The following is an 8,183-nucleotide window of genomic DNA, read 5'->3' as shown; positions in this document are numbered from 1 at the left end:
GCCGTGCTCGTACCTGCTGTCGTGTTACAGGAGACGCCCAAATGCAGATATTGTCGGCATATATTGATACCTGAACTGTGTTGGGCAAGCATCGGACTAGGCCAACGAGCACTAGGTTGAATAGCGTCGGGCTCAACCTTGCCGTACTTCACGGCACGTTTGGTGTTGAGTCGTGGCGCCATCCTCGGTCATCACGAAGCAATGCCTGTCGGTCAAATAACTGCACAGCCACTGAAAAATGCGGCCACCGATTCCGGCTTCAATCAGAGCATCTATAATGGCATAATGTGCCATATTATCATAGGCGCCTTTTATGTCTAGGAATAAGGCAGCAGTGAGTAGTTTCCGGCGTTTTTGATGCTGAACAAACGTAACCAAATCGATGACATTATCTATGGACGAGCGCCCATGCCGGAAGCCAGAGACAGCATCTGAGTACACGTTGTAATTTTCCAGGTACCATTCCAGGCGCGTCAAAATCATTCTTTCCATTATTTTCCCTATGCAGCTGGCCAGAGCGATGGGGCGGTACGATGACAACTTTAACGGTGATTTACCAGGTTTGAGAAGTGGAACCAAGCGGCTGCATTTCCATTCACGTGGAACCAAACCGTTGCGCCAAGACTCGTTGTAATGGTTTAGCAGCATGAGTCGTGCTTTCTGCCCAAGATTGGCGAGCGCCGCATAGGTAACCCTGTCCGGGCCAGGTGACGAAGAGCGCCGGCAAGCCGCCAGCGCCGCTTCAAGCTGCTCCAGCGAAAAAATTACATCCATGCGGGAATCCCGTGGCACAGGAGTGGCACATTGTGTAATTGCGCGTTGGAACTGCAAGCTAGAAAGTCTTGAGCAATATTCTTCAGCAATGTCAATTTCGCTGCAACCTTGGTGCAAAGCGAGGGATTTGGAAGGAACACGCTGTTGTGGTGATACGCGAAGCCCACGCACGGTTCTCCATATTTGAGATAATCGCTGACATGGATCCAACGACTCACAGAAACATCTTTGAGATTGTAGTGCATCGATGCGACGTTGAATCTTCTTTTGCATCCGCCTTGCCTCTCAGAGATCATGGATGGATTTAGTCCTCCTGTATCTTCTTTCAGCCCGCCGGCGAATTGCTCGTAGTCGCTGCAGTTCTGCTTCAAATTCTTCATATTTCGGGAAAGGCTGGAAACTACGCGTAGCCTCTTGCATGGCTTTTTGAATTTCGTGTTCCAGACTTGAATGGTTCCCTTGCTGACATACTCCTTCCATGCGCGACCGAAACGCCGACCAGTCAATTCGCCGGAGGGTCATGGAGGAGCATTTCGATAGTCCCTTGATCTTCAGGTACGTCGGAATGTGGTCGTTTCCACGTGATTCGACGTCTGTAAACCATTGCACGTTTCTTTCAAGACGCCGAGAAACCAGGGTCAAGTCTAGGCAGCTGCTGTACGTAGGCCCGCGTAAATATGTCGGACTACCATCGTTGAGGCAGTAAAGGTCGTGCTGTGTGGCAAAGGATGCCAGTCGCCTTCCCTGGAGTCCATCTTCAGGCTCCCCCAAAGCGGATGGTGAGCATTAAAATCTCCTGTGAGGATCGTAGGGCCGGGTGTCGCTGATAGCACGTCGTGCAGTCGTTTAGAGTCGAATCCACTTGAAGGAGCAATGTACACAGCGACGAGTGTGAACGTAAGCTTATTCATTTTCACGATTAAACAAACGTACTGGTTATCGTCGTGAGGCGGGACTGGGTGCAACACGTAAGTCAGATCACATCTAATATATAACGTTATCTTACTCACATCACCACAGGTAGAGGACATGAATGCCTCATAGCCAGAAATGCGTATAACATTCTGCGCGTTCGGTTCGCAAATTACGAGGATGGGCAAACGGTTTTCGAAGACAAAATCTCTAAAATCTGAAATTCTTGATTTGAGACCACGGGCATCCCACTGCAGTAAAGAGGCTTTCTTGACTTCCTTGTGGAAGGGCAGCGAGGGGCGGGCCATGGTGCTATGCGATGCTTTCATGTACTGGAGTCAGCGCGTCCAATACTTGCAGTGCGCTACGAGCAGCCGGAGTGTCCATGTTCGTCAGTAGTAGACGCATGACATTCGTGAGCGATTTGAGCATGGCAATCACTTGTGAGTCCTTGTCTTGCACTTGGTCAACTGTAGTAACATTTGACTTTAAGTGGCGAGTCATTTGCTGTGGCTCTGGCGCGTGGCATGTCCTCGGCAGTGCCGGCCACGCCTCACTTGATGAAGCATGGCCACTTCTTTCGTGTTGACATTCGTGATCTTATTGGAGACAGATGTTCCGGAACAGGAGGCGGCGTTGCCGGACGACACATTTTCTTTGAACCGGAAGAGGATTTCATAGACTTTCGTTTCCGGGAGCGATGTCGCCTTATCGCTTCAGAAGCATCTCTGTGTGACGATCCGTCTCTGGCCATTTTTACCAAGATTTTCTGCTCTTTCTTTAGGCGTGGACAGTCTTTTGAGGATGCAGCGTGCGATCCTTGACAATTTGGGCACTTGAGCTCTGTTGCACGGCAAGTGTCAGTGTCGTGTTCTTCGGAACATCGTGGGCATATCGTTGTATTTCGGCAGACAGCACTCACATGTCCAATTCCTTTGACACCTTCTGCACTGAAGTGGTTTGGGTACGAAAGCTCGTACCACATGCCGAAAGTGGCTGACCTTTACATGTGATGGTAGGCAGTCACCTTTAAACACGAGCCTTACACAGGTCGACTTGCCAAGGCGCCGAGCTTGTAGTAAGGCAACACCATCTGTCGCAGGTTTGATTAAAATTGGCAGGTCGCTGTCGTTAATGGATGTGTCAATGTCATAAGCAACACCAGCCGTGGTTTCGTTGTCTTGCGGAATGAGGTAGTGGATATTGATGTTGCCCAGGAGCTTTACTGCCATCAAAGCATTGATTGCGCTTCGGTTGTGCACGTCAATAGCCAGGACGTTCTTTCGAGTATTAATTTTTTCGTGCGAAAGGCTGTAAATGGCGAGGCTTACGAGCGACACTGCTTAATGTACTCGGAGTCCAAAGGTTCCGTTTAGTGTTTCATGTGTCAACAATTTTCGATTGCAAGCAACCCCAGTGCTTTCACCACGCACGGCTTTTCTGATTGGAAAAGAGCAGAAGAAAACGTTTGCGCACATGAAAATAGCGTCGAGCACCGGAACTACGTGGCATCATGGCTCGCCCGCTCTAACTCGAGCAGCACAATTGCCAAGGAGCTGGTTAAGCATCTTGTCACTGAGACCGCTTACTGGACAGAGGTGTGGAAGCGCGTAGTCTTTGTATTTAAGCTTCTAGCTGAGCGCAACCTAGCGTTTAGGGGCAGTGAGGAGATTTTTGGTTCACCGACAAATGGCAGTTATATGGGAGTGCTTGAGGCCATTGCCAAGTTTGATCCCTTTCTAGAGGAGCACATCAAACGCTACGGGAACAAAGGAAAAGGTCACCCATCATATCTGTCAAAAACCATTTGTGATGAATTTATCGAGCCTATGGCAAAGGCTCTCAAGGAACGTCTCGTTGACGAAGGGAAACGCTCAAAATACTTCTCTTTAATTGTTCATTTGACTCCAGACCTTACTCACGTTGATCAGCTGTCAGTTGTTTTACGATACTATATAAATGGGAAAGTGTACGAACGCCTTCTTGGGTTTGTTCCAATTGAATCGCATACCGGCTTGTACCTTTTCGATACCGTGATGTCTCTCTTGACGACCAATGGCATCTCAATTGATGATTGTAAGGGCCAAGCCTATGATAATGCGAGTAATATGTCAAGAAAATACAAAGGGCTACAAGCTCAAATCAAACACTTGAATGAATTGGCAGTCTACGTCCCGTGTGCAGGTCATTCAGTGAACTTAGGTGGCGCGTGTAGCGTTGACAGTTGCTTGAGGCAGTCAAATTTTTCACTCTAATTCAGAGATTGTATGTGTTCTTTGCTGCCTCACCTAAGCGATGAAGGTATCTTTTGGACGGCATGGGCGTAACTGGCCAGCAGCTTGTTTTGAAAAGTCTCTCTGAGACCAGGTGGTCAAGACACGCTGAATCATGTAAGGTCATTGTGAAAAATTTCAATGCAGTCTTGTGTTGCCTTGAAGCTATGTCAAAGAATGAGGAACAAAACGGTCACACTAGGAACGAAGCGCACTCTCTCTTCAAGAAAATGACAAAACTAGAGACTTCATTCATGGTGATTTCATGAGTGAAATCTTGGAGCGCTTTGACAAAACGAGCGTAGCACTTCAGAAACCAGGCCTAGACATTTCAACTGCTGAAGACCTGCTGAGCTCTCTAGAAGTATTTGTTATTTCTTTGCGACTTCTCTTTGATACTTTAGAAGAGCGAGCACGACGGCTAAGTACCAATCAATGTTATCAGGATGAGGGCGAACGCATCTTTTTGAGTAAGCACCCGGACGGAAAAAAGCGATGGTGCACTACAAGGCGGAAAAAAGTTTATCATAGGGACCTACAATGTTGTACTTGACAGTCTGGGCTCTGCTTTGCGAGTGCGGAAGGCTGCCTACACTGAACTCTGCGAAAGGTTCGGATTCTTAAAATTGCTGACAAAAGCTGGGAGCGAGGCCTATATGGCACAGCAGGCTGAGAAGTTGGTGAAAACCTACAAAAATGATTTGGAGCCAGCATTTTCCGATGAAATCGTTCAGTTTGCAAACTTTCTGCACAACTGTGTGAGCCAGGACACGAGTTACCTGGGAATAAAGAAGTTGCTGCACCAAAGAAATCTTATTGTTGTGTTTCCGAACCTTTCCATTGCTTTGCGAATGTACTTAAGCATACCCCTGGCAAACTGTGAGACCGAACGATCGTTTTCCAAGTTGTCGCTGATAAAAAGTCACCTTCGTTCGAGCCTCCTTGACGACAAGGTGAACTCGCTTGCTATTATGTCCATTGAAAGTGACTTCTTCCGCGATCTATCCTTCGAACAGACTTTAAAGAGCGATAAATAAAGTTCATCATCATCACCCAAACAACTATATCTGGTTTCGCCAAAACGAAGGCGCGAAAGATGCCATTTGAAAATAGGACTGTTTGCGCTATACATGAGTGTTCGTTGCGTCGCCTCCCAGCCTCCACATTGCCATTGAAACGCTGAGTAGTGTAATTCAAGATGTGCGACTCTTCGTTGTTCTTCTCTTGTTTGTTCTTGTGATATTTAGCGTGCTTATAAAGAACTGTATTTTTGATGTGTTTGATAGTGCCACGTTTATTTTGTGTCGTCCTTGCTCGTCTTACCTTTAACAAAAATATTTTCAAATAATGTTTTCCAATTACAGTTGGTAATTTTGATCTGTATTCTAGTGCATGTTTATGGTGTTTGTATTGCGTTAAGTATTGCATCTATTGCATATTTATAGAGTGACGTGTATGACGATTACTGCAGTCTGTTGCTTGAATTTTAATAAAGAATGTTTTGGATACAACCATGTGTCTCTTCACGGGATTAAACTTAGTGATGCAAACAAAGCCTAGCTTCAGCAGGATCGACATCTGAGCTGTGTCGTCTTTTCTACGTTCTTGGTCGTCTTGAGTGCTCTAAACGTTTCATTAAAGCCTAGCTTTTGCTTAAAACAGAATGCAGAATAATAAGTAAGTGAACATATGTGTTGGTGTTTACAACAGCACGCGTTTCAAGCAAGCTTTGTTGTTTTCCTTATAATAATAATAACAATAATAATAATACAGTTGATCGCACTACGTGCTTTTTAATTTGGTGGAATTAAAACGAAACATGGCATATTTCCAGTAGCATAGCAGGCGACAGGGTGGAGGGGTCAGTTAGGGAAAGGGGGCCTCCATCCGCATTAGCCCAAGGCACCCATTTTTTTTTAATCCGGCCCTGATGGCACGACGATAACGGTATGACAACTAGTACATGACGACGACTGTATGGTGATGATGAAGCGAGTGCGATGGCAAGACAACGGCATGAGGACAATGGGATGGAGACGATTGTAGGACAACGGCGTGACCGTCACTGCGTCTCGAAACTGGTGAAATGACGATGGCTGGACGACGACGGCATGACGACAATGGAATGACGATATTGATGCGAGGATAATGGTGAAACGACAGCGTGAAGACGATGGTATGACGATAGCGGTATGAAGACCAATACATGACGACGACTGTATGGTGATGATGGAGTGAGTGCGATTGCAAGACAATGACATGAGGACAATGGGATGACGACGATTGTAGGATGACAACTGCGTGACCATCACTGCGTCTCGAAACTGGTGAAATGACGATGGCTTTACGACGACTGCATGACGACGATGGGATGACGATACTGATGTGAGGATGATGGTGAAACGACAGCGTGAAGACGATGGCGCGATGATAACGGTATGACGACCAATACATGACGACGACTGTATGGCGATGATGGAGTGAGTGCGATGGCAAGACAATGGCATGAGGACAATGGGATGACGACGATTGTAGGATGACAGCGGCGTGACCATCACTGCGTCTAGAAACTGATAAAATGACGACGGCTTGACGACGACGGCATGACGAGCGTGGGATGACGTAGCAGGAAGGACTTTTGATATGAGCACGATGGCATCACGACGACAGCCTGACAATGGAGGCATGATAGCGATTTACGATGATGACACGACAAGGACGCCATAATCGCGATTTAACGACAGCAGTATATATTATTACAATAAAATGACGAAGAGAAATTGACGTCAATGGAACGACGAAGGCGGTATGACGACCATAGCATGCAGACGATGGGATGCTGCTACTGAAGCGATGCTAACGATAAATAGACATCGTGACGACTCTGTGGCAACGTTGGCACGACGACGACGGCATGACGAGAGTCAGATGACAAAGCTGCATGGCAAAGATGCAATGAAAACGATGGCATCAGAACACCGAATACATAGCAAATGACCCAGGCTATCTGAACCACTGGGTTGGTGCAGAAGGCATGACGATGACGAGACGAAAGTCTGATCATGAAGCTGGAACGACGACAACTGAACGATAACAAAGGCAAGCATATGGCGGTGTCACAACGAATGCTTGACAACTGTGTGACAGCAATGGCTTGCTGACGATGGCCTCACGAGTGTCGGATGAGTAAGCTGGAATGACGGCGATGCAATGACCAAGACAGCATCAGGATCACGAGCCCATACCTGTTGGCCCAAGACATTAGTCATCCTGGGCTACTGGGTCGGGGTACTTGGCTTCACGACGATGACATAACGATAGCAAGATCACGAGGCTGGAATGATAATGAATGACCACGACGGCATCTCGACCAAGTGCATATACCTAGCTGCCAAGCAGGTTGAGATCACGATTCTTTCTTCCGTTTCTACAGCACAAAATGTTTATCTAGAAAGTATCGTCGAAACTTGGCAACCGCACCTTTGAAGTCGTTCCCTCGGTCCATTCGGCACCTCTGCCGCCGTATCGCGTTCCGAGTCTGGCGTCGTTGCTCGTTCGGAGGTTCCCGGGCTCGCGAATGTAGTTTTCGTTGAGCAGCGTGGGACAGTTCTTCGTCGGTGGTCGTTTCGTGCTGGCGCCGTTTACATTCACGTTGTTGCTCCCTCCGGCGCTCCTCGTACGCATGTTGTTCTATGGCTGTACGAACTACATTTTTCCGCCCCATGGATAACGCAGCTGTTGGATGGCTCACACCCAGAAATGAGACCAAAAATTCCACGACCACTTCCTCGACACTTAGAGACGTTGTACCATCGTCTTCGACTGAACGTGGCGTACACGAACAATTATCTGTACCGCATAGGGCTTACCACTAACCCATACTGTGATAACTGTCGCAACCTAGAGACAATTGAGCACATATTACTAGAATGCCCCGCGTACCGCGACGAGAGACAATTTTTTGAGCAACAAATTGACATGATTTGCCACGAACCGTTAACATTACCGAGCATCTTAGGTCCAATGCCCGGCCTTTCAAAACAGCGACGGGTTTTGGATTTATTGTTCAAATACCTATCAGAAATTGGTCTAATCGGAAAGCTTTAAAAATTGCACCCTTCATAACAAAAGCCTAAATTTACCCGCCAGGTCACCTGTATATATTAGTATCAGGTCCACTCGGACATTTCATATTTATTTTTCTCCTCTTTTTCTCCCACTCTC

This window comes from Dermacentor variabilis, chromosome 11 (genome assembly GCF_050947875.1).
Source record: "Dermacentor variabilis isolate Ectoservices chromosome 11, ASM5094787v1, whole genome shotgun sequence".
NCBI lineage: Eukaryota > Metazoa > Arthropoda > Arachnida > Ixodida > Ixodidae > Dermacentor > Dermacentor variabilis.
Note: the sequence above shows the minus strand (reverse complement) of the source record.